Here is a 17,660-nt window from a genome sequence, read left to right on the forward strand (position 1 = left end):
CTTGATCATCCCAGCAAAACTCAGCTCTGAGGTCCCTGTGTGCAGGAGGCCTTTCTGGACTCATGTTCTTAAGAATCCATCACCCACTCTCCTTTGGGCTACCTCTCATTTTGCCACACTTACCTTGCTGGATTATAATAACTGATTTGTATGTTTGCCTCCCTTTTGGACTGGGAGTGCCTCAGTCAAGACAGGGCCTGGATGCTATTCCTGCCTGTATCCCCAGTGTGCGGTGCTGGCTTGTTCCCCTCAGACCTATTCCTCACTCTCCTCTGCTGTGTTGTGTATCACTGTAGGGCTGACTATGCAGGCTGAAGTTCCCAAGCTCCCAGATCTGCTGGCTTCTGGCTGGGGTCAGCCAGAGGGAGGCCGTAATGGGAGGCCAGAGGGCTGGGGAAAGAAGAAGCCAGGGTCTCTTCTTCACACTTGGCCTTAAGCACTGTCTTTGGTTGGAGGGCTAACTCCAGTTCCCACCAGACAGGTCCACTCAGGTTCCATCTTCCACTACATGCCCCCGGTAACTCTGCTTCACCCTTTCGTCCCTCCGGCCTACAGGTAGTACAGCAACTTCTTGCTGTTGCTGAATTCTGGGTCACCTTGCCATCCCCTGTTTGAATTCTCAGCCTTTTCATCACTATGTGACAATATTCGCTTTGAATCCCATGTCTGTTAACATACTCGGAGTGGTTCTGTGGGTTGTTTGCATCCTGATGGACACTCCAGTTCTTATCATAGAGCTTGGCACAGAATGGGCACTTGACAAGCTTGTGGAATAAAAGTGACTGCCAAAGAGGTCCTATGAACAGAAGGATGGTGCCCACATCGGAGGAGGTAATGGTCTCCCTGAGTTCAGTGTTGTTTTGTTCACATGTAAAATGATTGCAGAGTTTGGGGAGTCACAGTTGAAAAGAGATGGTGGCAAACCAGAAAGAAAAGCATTTTAGGATTGGAGAAACTTTGAAGAACACGTCATCTAGTAATTTCATTTTATGAATGAGGAACATGAAGCCAAGAGAGGTCTAGTGTCCAGCCCAAAATCACTCAGCTAGAGAGCAGTCTAGTATTCAGAACCCAGATCCCCACTACTGGCTGCATCACTCTATCTAAAACTGTGACTATCTAAGACCTGATACCATATCTCTGGCCCTGCCATTTTCCTTCAAGCCCCAGACTTACATGTCCCATGGGCTACTTTTCATCTGCACTCTGTGATCACATAGGCCTCTCACACTTGACATGTCCCAAGAGAACTCTTGCTCATCTCCCCACAGTGGCCCTCCTCTCACGATCCCATCTCAAGGAATAGTACCCTGTCCACCTACTTTCACAAGCCAGAAACCCGGGGTTCTCCCTGATCCTTACCTCTATCTCACTCCACAATCACTCCGTCCCCCAGTCCTGTAGATTTTTATCACCTGAATGTGACTTCTTTTTGTCACTTTTCTTTTTATCTGCTGAATGTCACTTCTTTCTGTCACTACCATCCCAGTCTGGGCCTCTGTTACCTGGACAGTTCAATAGCCTACAGAAATGTGAGCACCAAGAAGGCAGGGATTTGTGTGCCTACACCTGTGTGTGTGTTTTGTTCGCTGTTGTATCCTAAATGTCTAGATTTATGGGAATCAGCCAACTTTTTCTGTAAAGAGCTGGATAGTAAATAATTTAGGTTTTGTGGGCCAGTTAGTCTGTTTCAACTTAACTCTGCAGTTGTATCATGAAAGAAGCCATAATCGGATGGGCATGTTGGTGTTCCACTGACTTTACTTATAAAAATGGATGGTAGGATGGATTTGCCCTGAAGGCTGAAGTCTCCTGATCTAGAAAAGTTTCTAGCACATAGTAGATGACAAGTAAATATTTTTAATTGAATTGCTTTCCTCTTATTATCTATTGCCTCTCAATTAATTCCCAATTTTTCCAACCATAAATCAGATCATAACACTCCCCCTCAATCTCTACCCTAACTACCTGCTTCAAAGCTTCAACTCTTAGGCTAAAGATCAAACCATGATTAATGCCAACAAGCCCTGCACAGTCTGGTCCCTGCTTCCACTCTGGCTCTACACTCACTGTCCTCCCTACTCTTTTAGCACTCCAACTGTCCTGGCCTTCCCTCCCTTATATATGCCACCTCCTTCCCCCTACAGGGCCTTTGCACGTGCCATCTCTCCTCCCTAAGACTCTACTCTCTCTCCATTGCTCATCCTTCAGATCTCAGCTCAGATCTCAGATCTCACCTCCTCCAAGAAGTCTTCCCTGATCCCCTTGGCCGGGTGCCATTAAAGCACTTTTCTTCCCAGCACTGATCTGGCTGTGGTTATACCTGTTTATGTGCTTCATCGACTAACATCTGGTTCCATTGGAGGAGCTCCACAAGACACAAGGACCAAGCCTGTTTTATTCCTTCATCATGTTCTCAGAACCTGTTTCAGTTAGCTACTATGAATGAACAAGCTAAGGAATGAATGAATGAATGAATGAATGGTAGACAACTGAAGCTTCGAATTCAGGCAGTTTCTGGGTTCAATACCTGACTCCATCACACGGGCAAGTCATTCGCCTCCCTAAAAAAGCTGCGTCGAGGGCAGAATGAGCAGAATGAGTTGAGGCTGGGAAAGTCTCACCCCAGAGCCTGGCTTCAATTGTCAATATGCCGACCGTAACAGTGACAGGTCCAGAAATCCTGTCATATGAGAACTAGTTAAAAGAACTCAGAATGTTTAGTTTATAGTAGTAAAAATCAAAGTCAAGGAATAATCCTCTCCAACTCCCTGAATACGGACTCCTCCCAAACCCAGCTGTCTGGAAAAGTCAGTCTCCATCCCTATAGGTATGCAAAGAGAAGCTGGGAGGCCATTACTCAAAATGCTGAAAAAGGGTCGCCTGTATGGGCGAGAGTGCTCATGGGACCTCAAGGGTCTCTTCCAACACAGGGTCTCTCATTTGTGTACACTTGGGGGCATTTTGAGCTGGACTGAAGGAGAGGGCGCAGATGGGAGCACACGTGCGGGGTGGGCAAAGGCAGCTGTTTGAGGGAAGCGCGGCCAAGCAACCCCAAGGACTAGAGGAACCTAGCCCCGCTTGGCGCTCAGCGACTCTGGGAGCAGAGAGGGGGCGCTTAAAGCCAACAGATGGCGCAGGCTCACCTAGGCCGTGCCGCGGGCTCGCTGGCCCCGGGAGCGCTTCTCCGTTCCGCCAGGGGCACGGAGCAGGCAGGAGGCTAGCTGAGCCTACACCCGTCTGCGTGCCCCTCTCCGGGACAGAGGGTGGCCCTACGGGGCACAGCTCCAGCAGGCACCTGGGGCCGCTTCCGCGGGCTTCCTCCTCGTCCCTTAGGGGGATTCGTCGAGTTGCCACAGCAGCCGGTGCTATGACATCGGCAGAGGGCAGCTTCGCCAGCACTGAAATATTCATGTCCTGAGCGCCTGGCCGAGCTCCGCATTGCTCCTGGGGGTCTGCATGGGGCCAGGGCGGGGAGTGCAGGGACCCCAGCGGCCCACGGTGTGTGTGTGTGGGGGGGTGAGTAGTGGGGGGCAGCAAGGCTCAACCAGGCGGGCAGGGGCTGGGCTGGGCGGGAGGTGAGGGAGCGAGCGTCAGGAGGCGGGGTCTGGGTGGCGGGGGCCGAGCGGGGCGGAGGAAGCGAGGGAAAGTTGATCGCGCACTTGAGCAGCAGCGGCGGCTGAGGAGAACTGGGCGCGAGCTGCGAGCGCGATGCTCAGAGAGAAGACGCGTCCGACGGCTGTCGGGCGCTGAGCGGGGCGGGGAGAGGTGGCCGGCCCTGGGCATGGAGCTCGGGGGTGCAGAGCCTCAGGACATTTGGGACGCGCCTCGCGCGCCTGAAGTTGCAGCCGGCAAGAGGCTAGCGGCCAGCGGACGGCCCAAGGGGACCCTGGAGCGGCCCGCGCGCCGCTGATGATCCTTCGCGCCGGCAGCGAGACACGGAGGTGGCCAGCATCCGAGCAGGCGGCCCGTGAGGGCCGATCCGGCGGAGAGCAGAGCCCGAGGCGCGGCGTAGCGCCTCTTCGCACATGCACACGGTACCAAGAGCCGCTCATCGCCCTTTCCCTCCCCACTTCCCTCGCCTTCACCGCGCAGTTCGCCTGCCACGCGGCGGGAAAGTTGGAGCAGTGGGGTCGCGACCGCAGCCGCCGAACCACTTGTTCCCGGCGCGGCCATCGCCCGCGGCAGGCTCTCGGGGCCTCCTTCCATCCCGGGCCCCTAGCCTGGGTCGCGCACCCCGTTCGGAGCCCGCGGCCAGACGCGCGGCAACTTTGATTCTCGGGAGCTCGAATTCCCTCCGCGGTGGCCTGGGGAGGACAGGCACTATACTCCCCACCCTGGTTCTTGGGCTCTCGAACACTCGGGCACTTTGCTCTCCGCGCCTCGGAGAGGGTCTGGGTCTGGGATAGGGAGAATTTCGGGGGATAAAGAGGCCTTTGGGATCCAATCTCGTACCCTTCTGTGCTCTAGATCCCCATTTGGGCAGGGTAATGGGGTGGGACGCACCTCCTCTGCGGGTGGGAATGGCGCTGGAGGGACCTAAAGTCACGTAGCTCTCTCCTACCCTCGTCGCCTCTCACTGCCCGCGAGAGACCGACTCCAGAGGACTCCTGCAACCTTCCCACTTCGGACCAGCTATAGGAAGACGCGCCCCTCGCGGAGCAGGGAGCCTTGTGTGGCTCGCGCTTCGCCTTTCCAGTCCTCTGGCGGGCCCACCACTGGCGGTGCTGGTTGTCCCGGGGCCTGCGCTCGGAAGCGCTGCCCCTCGTCTTCCCTGTAGGTCAGCCCGGGATGCGTGCAGAACCCGCGCATTCCAAGGTGGTGGCGGCGCTAGTAGGCGGGCACTTGGTGCCTTGCTTTCCTGGAGCGGGCACCTAGAGCCGCTGCCTCTGTGCCGCGAGCGGAGAGCCGGTGTCTTGGCCGCTGGCCGCCGCCCCACTGTGATCCCAAAGCCCAGCTCTGGTGCTGTTAACGGCCCATGGGGGGAAATTAGCTTTTCCTGAGTAGTAACACACCACTACCTTCCCAGTAATTGAGAAAGCAGCGCCTGCCTCTTTTATGTACTTTGCCCTCTCAGATCAGAGCAGACACTGACCCTTGCCTTTCAGCCGCTTAGCAAGCACCTCACTCCAATTTGAATTTTGAAATAAGCTGGAGAGGCACAGGAGAACGGGTGTGTGTGTGTGTGTGTGTGTGTGTGTGTGTGTGTGTGTGTGTGTGTGGTGGGTGGAGACAGACCTTAACATAGGGAAGAATTAGGCTGGGCTTGAAGAGCCTCCTTAGAGCCAGGTGTGAGGTGCTGATGAGTCAGCCCATGGTTGGGAGAGCTGGCTTGAAGTTAATGTTTGGTTCATGGTGTAGGGGTAGGCTCACTATGATCAGTACCCTTGGGGGCCAGGGACCAGACGTCACTGTCCAGGAGAGGCTGGGAGGGGGCCCCTTAGCTGAGGGAATAGGAATGCTTGATGCTGTTTACCCAGGACTGAGGAAGGTCGGAAAGCAGAGTGCCTGCCTGGCAGAGAGCAAGAGCATCCTGTGGCCTGGAAAGGTGGCACTACATAGGTGACTGGTGTGAACCCGAAGGCTCTGTGCTGGGAGGTGGAGAAGAGCCATGAAGGGGTGGGAGGCCCAGAGCTGGCATTCTGGGCTTATCTGGGCTGAGCCCCCATACATGTCTGTCTTGGCCTTATTGACCCCCATAGCTGGGCTCTTCACATCTGCTTACCAAAGGTCTTAATTTGAGGGTTATGCTGGCAGATGGTCCTAGTTGCCTTCCAGATAGCTCCCCAGCCCAACGAGCTATCTTATCTGCACTTTCACCATTTGAAGTTCATTTCTTTGAGTGTAATATTTTAAAGGGCACCTTTCTGAAGTTCTAATTTAAAATGCACATACTTATGGAAGGTGAAGGTCTGGTGGGGCCTTGCTCTGTGAGTGTGGCCTGTGGACATACAGAATTAGCAGCACCCGGAAGCTGGTTGGAAAGGCAGACTCTCGCGTCCCACCTCAGACCTCTAGGATCAGAATCTGTATTCAACAAGATCCTTGAGTAATTTGCTCAGTAAATATTTGGAAGCCCTGGTCTACCGTACCTTCTAGAGAATGAGCATTTCACAGCTTCTTGGTGTAGACAGGGTGTTGAACAGGGCAGTGGATAAGAATGGAAGGATGAGAATGCAGCCGGAGCTTTCTTTCCTGGACAGTTATGCTAGGGTTGGTTAACAGTCCTCTGCTGTCAACCCTTGGGGCTATCCCTGGCTAATGTCAGGAGGTGTTTTTGTTTTGGGGACCTTTAAACAAATTCAAGTAGCAGCTCAGCTTTCTGTGTAATTAAAATATTGTGGTGTATGCTGCATATACGCTAGTAGGAAGTGGGCTGAGGGAAAGGGTTTCTGGGAAGGTGGATATGCTGCTCTGCCTCCAAGAGGCCTGGGACTGGGTAGATGCTGTCCCTCAAGGGGAAGGAATTGAGTAACTGTCCTACATTACATCTATCTCTCCCAAGTGAGTGGAATGACCCATGGATAACACCTCTCCGAGGCGAGGCCGTAAGGACTTATGCAAAGGAAGGTGCATAAATGCTAATTTGGGAGAGCCCACGCAGAGGAATATACAACCAGGCCCTATTCTTACCCCCCAGCCGACTGGATATCCCACTTCTACTGCCTTGGGGCCATGCGAAACCCCAAACCCCAAGACATGAGGATGATGCATGGTGGCAAGTCACCCCTTAGTCCTCTAGAGCAGCAATCCTTAACCTTTTTTTGCACCAAGGGCTGGTGTTCAGATCTCATGCCTGATGATCTGAGGTGGAGCTGAGTGGTGATGCTAGCTCTGGGGAGCGGCTGCAAATACAGATGAAGCTTCGCTAGCTCACCAGCTGCTCACCTCCTGCTGTGCGGCCCGGTTCCTAACAGGCCACAGACTGGCACCAGTCTGCAGCTTGGGAGTTGGGGACCCCTGCTGTAGAGGAATAAAAGCAACCCCAAAGCCATCAAGGTTGGCCTGAGGGTCCTAAAGGATTTTGGAAGGATTTGGATCAGAGGCTTGGTAGGGCCAGTGGTGTCACAGGTGAAAGGTCCTGGCATGATTCATGCCTCCCAGTCCTGCTAAAAGAGGATTGTCCTTCTCCTAGGCCAGCCTCTTTGCCAGGGTACAGAGTGGCAAGGAAGAGCTGTGGGGGCCATGGATTAGCACGGTCATGGGCCTTACAAACAGTGATGCTAATGTGAAGGCATTCCTTCATCAATGAGTTAAAAATAACTAGGTTAATAAACATCTTACTATTTTCTTGAACCTTCATTTTAAAAATGTAAAGATGGTTTTTAAAATTAATGGCCTTTGAACTCATTGGTTTCAAAATCAATTATAGTGAGTTTTTTTTGTTTGTTTGTTTTTTTGTTTGTTTGTTTTTAATTATTTCTTTTTATTTTGAGCCTTGGTTTGAGTTTTTCTTGGCACAGGAGCAGTCCTGTTGGACATTCACGAGTGGACCCTGCTGGGTGGGTTATTTCAGCATGGGAGTCTTTTGCCTCCAGTAGAAAAGAATTGGAGATCAGAATGGGTCCTTCTGTGCCCAGCCTCATGCACGTATCTGGGTAATACTGACATTGCTCAGGAGTCACCAACTCCGGGAAGTCACTGACTCCTGGGGAGGGTGATTGTTGCCTCTCTAGCCTGTGCCTCCCTCCCTCACCATTCTTACAGGGTGGTTTTTATTACTCTCCAGTGGTCTGGCCCCTCATCTAGATGATGAGCTCCTTTAGCACTGGCTGTATCTTTCTTCTTGTATCCTCAGAGTCTGCTATGTTGGCAGAGAGTGTGTTCAGTAACTGTTCACTGATGGTCTGGGCTATTGCTAGGTGACTGTTCCACTTCCTTCTCTAGTCCCATCATTAACTGGTCATTAATACACCAGGCATTTGGTGTGCCTACAATAAGTTTTAACTACTCATGTAGGTTCCTTTCAAGACTGGCTGGTCGATGCCCATCTTGCCATATTCTGGGGTTTTGGAATACACACCTGGAGTAGAGGTCTCAACTTCACATGCCTAGAGGGATTAGGAGGCAGAGCAAAGAATAGAGCAGGGCCAAATGCAAGACAACAGGCAGTGGTGGGGTCTATGGAGAGCTGAAGCGTGCAGGCCCCATATAAAATGGGCAACCAAAAGCAAAACCCATCTGTTTGACAGAAGTCAGAAGAATGGTTACTCCAGGGTGTAATGACTGGGGCTCAAGGGGGTGCTTTTGGAGTGCTGGAAATATCTTTATCTTGATCGGAATATCTACAACAGTGGTGAGTGATCATTTGTGCGGAAGAGAATTCAGAAAAATTAAAGCATTTATGGGCCATATTTATTTTGGTTCAATAAGAAAATAGCTTTATTGAATCCCATAGGGCAGAAAATGCATATTCTTACCAACTTTATTGGCTAGAACGGTATCAGTGAGAAACTTGGCATATTTAAGAAGTAGCCACATGGAAACAGCTTTCTAGTCTTTCACTGTGAAATTTAATCTGGCTCTGTCCTGGGGAGTGGGGCGGGCTACAGCCGCTGCTCCTTGCTGGCCTGGGTGTTTGGGTCTCAGGATTTTTCACCCCAGCAGTGAACGTCTGTGTGGCTCAGCGTATTGCCTAGGGGAATAGGAATATCAGAGATCTGTCCTCAGCCTCAGGGACCTCGAGCTGTGTCACCAAGGATGACACAGCAGGCTCAGATTTAGCATTTATTTCCTGATAATAAACCCATTTCCTTTGTGATTTTTGTAAGGCAGCTTGGAGGCAGACAGAGCTGGGAAAGGACACTAGTTCTTCCACTCTTGAGCTCTGAAGCCTTGGTCTGGCATGTCACCTTGTCCAGGCCTTAGTTTTCTCATCTGTTAAATGGGAATAATTTTCAATTACCTTATAGGCTTGCTGTGAACATTCATAAGATGAAAACTATATGGAAAGCACTCTGTTCAGTGCCTGGAACCCATACAGAATGTAGTAGCTTTTTATTATTCTCACTTTTGAGTTCATCATGTGTTAGATTTTGAGAGCTTGACAATCTATAAATTCATAAATTGAATTCTGTCTGAAGAGTGTATGTGTGTATGTGGTTGTGGTTTTTCATTTTGAATGTTACTAACAACATTAAAAAAACCCCAGCATTTTCATGTAAAAATCTAGATGTCTGACATCTGACGAGAACTGGCAACATTAGGTCTATGTTCCCAGTTGGCGGTTGTTGACTGGGACTGAGTTGCCACTGTCCCTTTTGTTTATTTATATTTTTATTTAAAAAATTCTTTGATTGTGGATTGCATACATACAATAAGGTAAACAGATCAAAATGAAAGTGGTGAATTTTACATTTATATACACCTGTGTAATTACCACCCGGATTAAGATGCATTCTCAATGCCTGGCAGGCTCCCTTCTGCCCCCTCCCAGGCAATGTTATCAGACTTCAGAATTAACCGCTATTGACTTCACTCTGACTTTTGTCACACATATGAGTTTTGCTTGTGGTCCTTCTTTTAGATTTAAGTGAACCTATAGCCTGCAGTTCTCCATGGTCTCTACCATTCTCTATTGTCTCACATTTGACCCTGCTTTATTCATTTGTACTACATCTTGGCCCTTTTAGTCATTTGAATTTGTGACCTCCTCTCCAAGGGTTGGAAGGGTTCTTAGAGACTAGCTAGACCTACTATATTGCAGATGGGGAAAGAGTCAGGGAGCGGGCTTGTTCTAGGCCCTGTCCCTGAGTGAGGTGGGCCTGGGTGGTGGCCAATCAAGGGCAGAGCTGTATTCCTCCCACCCTACCATGAGATGTGTTCAGGAGGACAGGCAGGCCTTTGTCTCCTAGACCCCAGCAGCTCAGGGCTGGCCCTGCAATCACAGTCACCAAGAGCCTCCCACGGGCTGATCAGCCTAAGAAGGATGGAATCTTTTCTGGCTCATGCCTTCCTGGAGATGCATCTTCCTTAAAGCAGGCTGTTAACAGCACAGCCTTCCTTTTTAAAGGCTACTCTCCATTTGGAGAGGATCTGAGATGCCATTTGTGACAAGGGCCCTGCATACCACCTTGATTGTGTCTGTTTCTGAAAGAAGGCTGTAATTTGGGAGCCAGCGAAAGTGAGAGAGGGAGGGGAGTAGAAGGGAGAGCGAGGGAGAGAAAACAAAAGGGTTGGCTAGAACCATGTCTGGGCATCCATTTGTGTTACTGGTCCTGTCCGCAAGAAATGTTGGCTTTTCCTGGCTTCTTCAGGGCTCAGGTCAAGGTGGGCTGGGTACCCCCAAGGGGCACCCTTTAGCTCTGACCTGCTTTTCTTCCTTTCTTTGCCTACAGAGGTAGATGCCTTGTCATCCTGCCCTGGGCTTACCCAGGGCTTCATGTCCTCCAGCTCTCTTCACTCCTTCTGTTATAATATGCCCTTACCTGAGAAAGGAGGCTGATCTTGACCTTTTCTCCTGGGCGCAGAGAGCTGATATCATCTCAAGGGAGCCAGTGGTGTCAGAACTCTACATCGGGCCTCTCCCTGCCCCTTCTCTGGAGGCCTGAGGCTTTGTCTTAGAGGGAAATGTGTGGATAGGCTGCCGCTGGAAAACCAGCACATACTGAGCAGTGGGGCAGGAAGTCCTTCCAAACCCACCCTCCTTTATGTCCACTGCTAGGGAAACCTTTCATTTAGGTATTCACTCAACCAATATTGAGCATCACCTGTGAACCAGGCTCAATCTAGTTTGGGGATCCATGCTTAGAGTCACAGCAGTGCTGTCCAGTAGAAATGTAATACAAGCCACACGTGCAAGCCAAATGCGTAGTATTAAATTTTCTGGTAGCCACTTAAAAAAAAGTTAAAAGAAATGGGTGAAATTATTTTTTATAATCTATTTTATTTAACCACTGTATCTAAAACACTATCATTTCAATGTGTAATCAATATAACAAATGATTAATGAGATATGTTACATTCTTCTTTGGCGGGGTACTAAGTCTTCAGAATCTGGTTTGTATTTATAGTGTATCCCAGTTTGGACTCAGCACATTTCAAGTGCCCAATGGCCACATTTGACTGGTGGCTACTATACTGAACTGGGAGAAATAGATAATAGATACTCAAGGCAATTACAGATGGTCATGGGAGCTACAGAGAACACAAATGGGGTAATTGACATGCTAAAGGCAGAAGGTAGGGTGATCTGGGGAGGCTTCTTGGAGGATGGGAAAATGTGATCCTTCCCCATGGACCTGAGCCCTGGCAGGGCTAAGAAGGGGTGGGAATAGTGAGGGGAGGGGCCCATGTGACCATAGGCAGCCTCCTCCAGTACCCTAGCAGCATGGGATGCCATGTCCCCTCTCCATAGAAGATCCAAGTGGGACTTGGAATGGATACAATATTTTAGAAAAGTACTTTATCTCTGAGGTACATGCATGTGTGTATGTTTCCTCATTTTCTCTGTATACTTTCCATGAAAAAGATAAGGATTAACTTCATCATCCTGTTGCTTTTTACACTTGAGAGTTTTCTAAGCAAGGAGGAAGTTGGCCTGGAAAGCTGAGGAAGTTGCAACAACATGGAACATTTGGGCTCATGTCCTCTGGGAAAAAGAGTCTGGCCTGTCCAAAGTAGGTGGGGCTTGGATGCCAAGGGGTCTCAGGGTGCTTTGCAAAGCTGGAGGCCCTTCTCCTCTCTCAGACCTGGGGTGGGAGGAAGACTAGGAGGGGATCTTGGGGTTCAGAAGAAGTGCCTGTGGTCAGATTGCTCTGAGGTTGGGTAAATGCCAACCTTTCATGCTATCTGGACTGCACCTGTGACTGACTTGGGCCAGAGTGAACATCAGGTGCATATAGCATCAGGGCAGCTGATGTAAGAGAGTGAGGCTGGCTGGGCCAGCATTGTGGCAAACTGCACATGCTTGCCTTGTCTCAAGGGGGCACCACTGCTACCATGCTTGCCCGCGGTGGCTAAGCAGACCTGCAGGACACATGTGGCCAGACATTTGGACTTTTCAAAATTATCTAGAAATCTAGGTTTTAAAAAATACACAATTTTCTTATTTTAAATGTTAGCAACTAACTCAAATATTTAAAAACACCATGAGGCCATTCATTCATTTATCAAATATTTACTGAGCCCTTACTATGTGCCAGTCACTATTGCAGGCTCCTGGGGTCAGTCAGTAGCTCCTGCCTTTATGGTACTTATGTAGTAAGGAAAATCCTTCAGCAAGCTGCATGTAACTGACCCACGAATGACCAGTTTATGTATGACTTCTGTCATAGATTTAGAGTGTCAAGGCTGACAATAATAAGGAGAGACATTTATTTTGCATTTACTGTGTGCCAGGCCCTGAGCTTAACACTTCACATAAAGTTCTCTACTTAGTCCTGACAATAGCCCTATGGAGATGGGTACTGCTGTTACTTGTATTTTACAGATGAGCAATTCCAGGCACAGAAAGATTAAGCAATTTACCCAAAGTCACAGAGCTAGCTGTTGTGTTGTAGAATTTGAGCCAAGGCAGTCTGACTCCTTAATCTTCACTCTGTTCTTCACCCTGCACTGCACTTAGAGAAAGCCAGAGCCAAATTCCTGACTATACATATGGAAAACAGCCCAGAAAGGGCAGGTGACCCACCTCGGGTCTGCACAGAGGTAGTGATGGAGCTGGACTTTCAATCCAGGTCAGTCAGGTACATATAGTGCTGCCTGGACTTCACCTGTGATTGACCTTGGGTTAGGGTTGGTCTTTTAGGTGCCTATGGCACCTAAGAGAAGAAGCTGGGCAGTGATTTAAACATCCATGGGAGTGAACGAGGGGGTCATCTCACCTGCTTAGAAGCTACAGATCCTCTATCCTGACCAAGTTGCCCCCATCTGGGAAAGCCATGTACTCCAGCATCTGGACCTGGGGACCCCAGTCGGCCTTCCAGCTCTTTCCACATGTAAAACCAGGGGATCAAATGTAATGACTTCTATGATTTAATCCAGCCCCACACCTTTCCTCCTGCTTTTGGCCAGGCTGGCTGATGAGCTACCCTCAATATTTCTGGCCAAGTGACCTCAGCCTGGACTCTGGGTCCTCCTGGCTTGCATTACCTCACTGGAGGACCACAGCTTCATCTTGTAGTTTGGTGTATACATGGTAACTGTGAGTCAGGGAGACATGTGTGAATGGTGACGAAAGGCACCTGTGAAGGCAAGCAAAGACTGCGGGTACAGTCCTTGTGTTGGCTCAAGTGCTTTCATTCTCTGAGCCACAGTTTTCTCCTCTGTGAAGTAGGCGGAGTGGGGAACCTTTCTGACTAATTCACTTGATTCGGGGCTTAGGGGGGCTCTCGTGAGATATATGAAAGTGTGTGGCAAAATGAATCGTGATATATAGAAATCACAGTGAATAAGTACATAGATAGATAAATAATTTATTAGTTATCCTATATACTGTATATATGTATCACTATGACTTGACCTATGCAGGATTCACAAGATATATGTAGATAGATATTTAAATACCATGAAAACCTCTAAATCTGACAGCAGTGTCTTCGAATGGCTTGACGACATGCTCACTCTATCAATTTGACTTGACTCTTTTGGGGAAAGTGTACAAATCAACAAATAGTCATCAAGCACCTACTGTTTGCAGGACACTGCAAGGTGCGCTAAGGTAGAGATAGATAAACCATGGACCTTGTTTTCCATGAGCTTTCACGCTTATTCAGAGGACCATATTTGAGAGAGCCAATATAGAATGTGTGTGGCATATGAGAGAGAGAGAGAGAGAGAGAGAGAAAGAGAGAGAGAGAGAGAGAGAGAAAGGGGGCCCTCCCTTTAGAAATTTCAGCATCTCATGCCTAACTCAGCTGAAGTTTTCCATCTTTGTTCTTCCTCACTGACTCCAAAGCTTTCCCCTTCCTCCAAAGTGTCATGTGACAGCTGGGGGCTGAATTGGCATAGGGATTGCTGCATCCTAAGAAGGGGACGAGAAGGGTGGGAGTGTAAAGAGTGGGGGTTGCTGCAGACTAGACCTGCTGGGCTGGCTGGCCTGCCAAGCCGAACTTGAGGGCTGTTGGAAACTGGAGCTCAGGCCGGAAGAAGGGAGCCCATGAATAATACAGCGGGAGGGAGACTGTTAACTAGGTGACCTCGTTGCACCTGCATGTTTCACAGTTTCCTGGGGAGCCACTGTGGAGGGCCTGGGTGTCAGGCAGGGGCAGAGGGGAATGGGAAAGGCTGGTGGAGACCGAGCACCGCCGTTTTCCTCCTCACTTTCTTTTCAACTGTCTAGCTCAAAAGTTCCTTGTACTAAGAGCTCCCTCTTTTTCTAGCTTTGACCCAGATGGCCTTGGCTGTGTGTGTGTTCTCATCTAGGCACGTGTGTGTACATGTGTGCGCTCAGACACAGGTCCACTGAAGCCTTTGCACCTGGGCCTCTTCTGCTGTCCCCCATAGGCCTGATTTCCAGGTCTGTATGCTGAACTGGGAGTCAGGCTGCCTTGCTCTCTGGCATGGACGTGCTGTCACCTTTGCGAAGGTGGCCCCCTCTCTGGGCTACTTCTAGCTGCTATGGACAATGCAGGCTCCTGGGCAGGACTCCTAAGGCTTTGGCCTCTGACGAGGGGAACACTGCTTGATGTAAGTGGGGAGGGGCTAACCCTGACTTTCTCTTCTTATGCTGTGGAGTCTGTCATTTTAAGTGTTTGTCACTGGAGCCCAGCTACAACAGCCCAGACCTGGCACAGAGGAGCCTCCTTACCCCCATTCCTCCCAGGAAAGCAAAGAAAAGCCTCTGGGCAGAGATGAAGATTTCTTTAGGATGGAGCAAAAGGAGATGAGCTTCAATTGCAGCAGCAGGGCTTAAAGGCAGACCCAAGGAGAAACTGGTTGTAAGATGTGTCAGGTGAGGAGTGGGGGGGTGTTGAGATTCTAGAATTCCTTCTCAGAGGAGGCTGGCTTTACTTTTCGAGGAGCTGTTTCCAGACCCCTGGCCTGGGGATAGAAGCAGAGGGCCCCTGGCCAGTGCCTGGGACAGGGAACAGCCCCCACTCCTCATCGTCACCTCTTCCTTTGTTGTCTTCACCTCCTCCTTTGTCCTGAGTGCCATTAGCAGGGGCCTGTCCCCTGAGGAGGTCTCAGGTCCTCCTACTCAGAATTGAGAAGGGAACTCCCCAAAACTGTGTGGCCTTAGTCTTTCTCTAGGCTTAGAAGCCAGTGGCCCAGGCCCGCCTGCCGCCCTCTTAGAACTGGGCCTTCACGAGGTTATACACTTCCATACATGCCTCATCTCTGTGCTCAGCACATAGCCTGCCTGGAAGAGATGGGAAGCATCTCTTTATTTGTGCCTGGTCTGGGTGGGTGTAGCTGGACCTCTAGGTACCAGGCATCCTTTGTGGGACCATCACCCAAACAAGGAGAGTATTTCTATCGCTGAGACCATCCAGGTTTGAATCCTAGCTCTTCCAATTATTAGTTGTATGACCTTAGGCAATTTTATTATTTATTCTGTTCTTTAGTTTCCTCAGCTGGAAAATCAGGATGATAATTGTACCTACCTCGAAGGGGTATTGGGAGGATTAAATGAGTTACTGCATGTAAAATGCTTAGAAAAAGTTCTTGCCATACAGTAAATATTCGACAAATGCTGTTATTAGTTATTAGTGTGCTATCGTTATTCTCAGTGAATAGTTATTATTATGCTGCTGTTACCCTCAGCTCTGGCATTCTGGAGGCTCACAGTCTTACAAGTTGCCTGGGAGTGTTAGGAGTAACTATCACACCTATGAGAAAGGCTGTGTAGGTTCATGGGAGGTCGGGGCAGGGGGAGTCTCGGAAGTCTTAGACTGTGACCTGTTAGGAACTGCGCCACACAGCAGGGGGTGAGCGACTGGTGAGGGAGCGAAGCTTTATCTGTATTTGAAGCCACTCCCCACTGCTAGCATCATTGCCTCAGCTCCACTTTAGATCATCAGGCATTAGATTCTCATAGGAGCACTGGACCCTGGTGCCAAAAATGTTGGGGACCACTGCCCTAAGATAATTCCTATCCTGACTTCTAATATCATGCATTCATTTGTCTATTTTAACTTTAATTGTATGTTCTCTTTGTGATGTTTTCTTCCACAATAATTTGTGAGATCCATCTTCCTGTGTGGAGTTATCATTGTTCATTATCATTGTTTGTTATCATTCCTGTCTAGTATTTCACTGTGTGCACATACCATAATTGATCCATTCTACTATTGGTGGACAGTTGAGTTGCTTCCAATTTTTGGCTATGCCTGAAAAGCCTGTGATGAACATTTGTTATGTGTTTTTTGGTATACGTATATGTATGTGCAATTCCATTGGGTATATTTAGACTGTCCTTGTACCAATACAAACTTTACAGTGTAATTGCTAAAGCTTTGTATGTGTAGTCTTGATATCTAGTAGGGTAAGTCCTCCAGTTTCGTGCTTCTTCAATACATTTGTTTACTTTTGGCTCTTTGCTTTTCCATATACACTTTAGAATCAGCCTTTGAAATTCCACAAAATGCTGAGATTTGAAACTGCATCAAAAATAGGTAGGTCGATTTGAGGAAAATTGACATTTTTACAATATTAAGTTTCTGATCCACGAATGAGATCTACTCCTCCATTTACTCAGGTCTTAATAAATTTTAAGAATGCTTTTTAGATGTCTGTGTAGAGGTCTTACCTTCTTTTATTAGATTGATTTCTATGTGTTTAATGTTTGTTGATACTTTACTATTATAAATGATATTTAGTTTTTTCATTGCTAGTTATTTGTTTCTGGCATATTAATTTTTAAAATATTGACCTGTATCCGACAACCTTTGTTAAATTTACTTATTAATTCTAATAGTTTGTCTACAGAATTAAAATTTTTTTTTACTACACAACCATGTTCTCTATAATTAACGCTTTTATATCTTTCTTTCCAATACTACCTTTTTTCTTGCCTTATTGCAATGTCTAAGACTTCAAGCATAATATTGCATTATATTGCAAAGTTGTGATTTGCGGTCATCCTTATTTTGATTCTAGTATCGAAGAGAAAGCTCTCATTGTTCACCATTAAGTATTTGGCGTTTGCTGTAGGGTTTTTAGAGATGTCATTTATCAAATTAGGGAAATTTTCTTCTATTTTTTTTCCCAAAATTGTGGTAAAATATACATAACATAAAATTTACTATTTTAATCATTTTTAAGTGTACAGTTCAGTGGCATTAAGTACATTCACAATGTTGTGCAACCATCACCACTATACATTTCTAAACTTTTAATCATCCCAAACAGTAACTCTGTAACCTCTATACCCATGAAATAATAACTCCCTATTTCCTCTCCCTTAAGCCCTTGGTAACCTCTATTCTATTTCCTGTCTCTATGAATTTGCTTGTATTAGGTTTTCTGTATAAGTGGAGTCATATAATATTTGTCCTTTTGTGTCTGGCTTATTTCACTTAGCATGTTTTCAAGGCTCATCCATGTTTATCATGTACTAAAATTTCATTCCTTTTTCAGACTGAATGATATTCAATTTTATGTATATACCATACTTTGTCCATTCATCTGTTAATGGACATTTGGATTGTTTCTACTTTTTGGCTATTGTGAATAATGCAGCTATGAGCATTGGTGTACTAGTATCTGTTTGAGTCTCT

The 17,660-nt window shown here is 48.0% G+C and overlaps 1 protein-coding gene across 5 annotated transcripts in view; it reads left to right on the forward strand.

The window, feature by feature from the left end:
* The first annotated feature begins 3,670 nt into the window (after nucleotides 1–3,670).
* CDH23 (cadherin related 23) overlaps nucleotides 3,671–17,660 on the forward strand; it is a 391,288-nt gene continuing 377,298 nt past the window's right edge. For all 5 annotated transcript variants that reach the window (XM_039872055.1, XM_039872057.1, XM_039872056.1 and 2 more), the window contains exon 1: nucleotides 3,671–4,037. The gene's annotated coding sequence lies outside the window, so the exon portion shown is untranslated. The remainder of the gene's footprint in view (nucleotides 4,038–17,660) is intronic.

This window comes from Pteropus medius, unplaced genomic scaffold (genome assembly GCF_902729225.1).
Source record: "Pteropus medius unplaced genomic scaffold, Ma_sr-lr_union100, whole genome shotgun sequence".
NCBI classification, from domain to species: Eukaryota; Metazoa; Chordata; class Mammalia; order Chiroptera; family Pteropodidae; genus Pteropus; species Pteropus medius.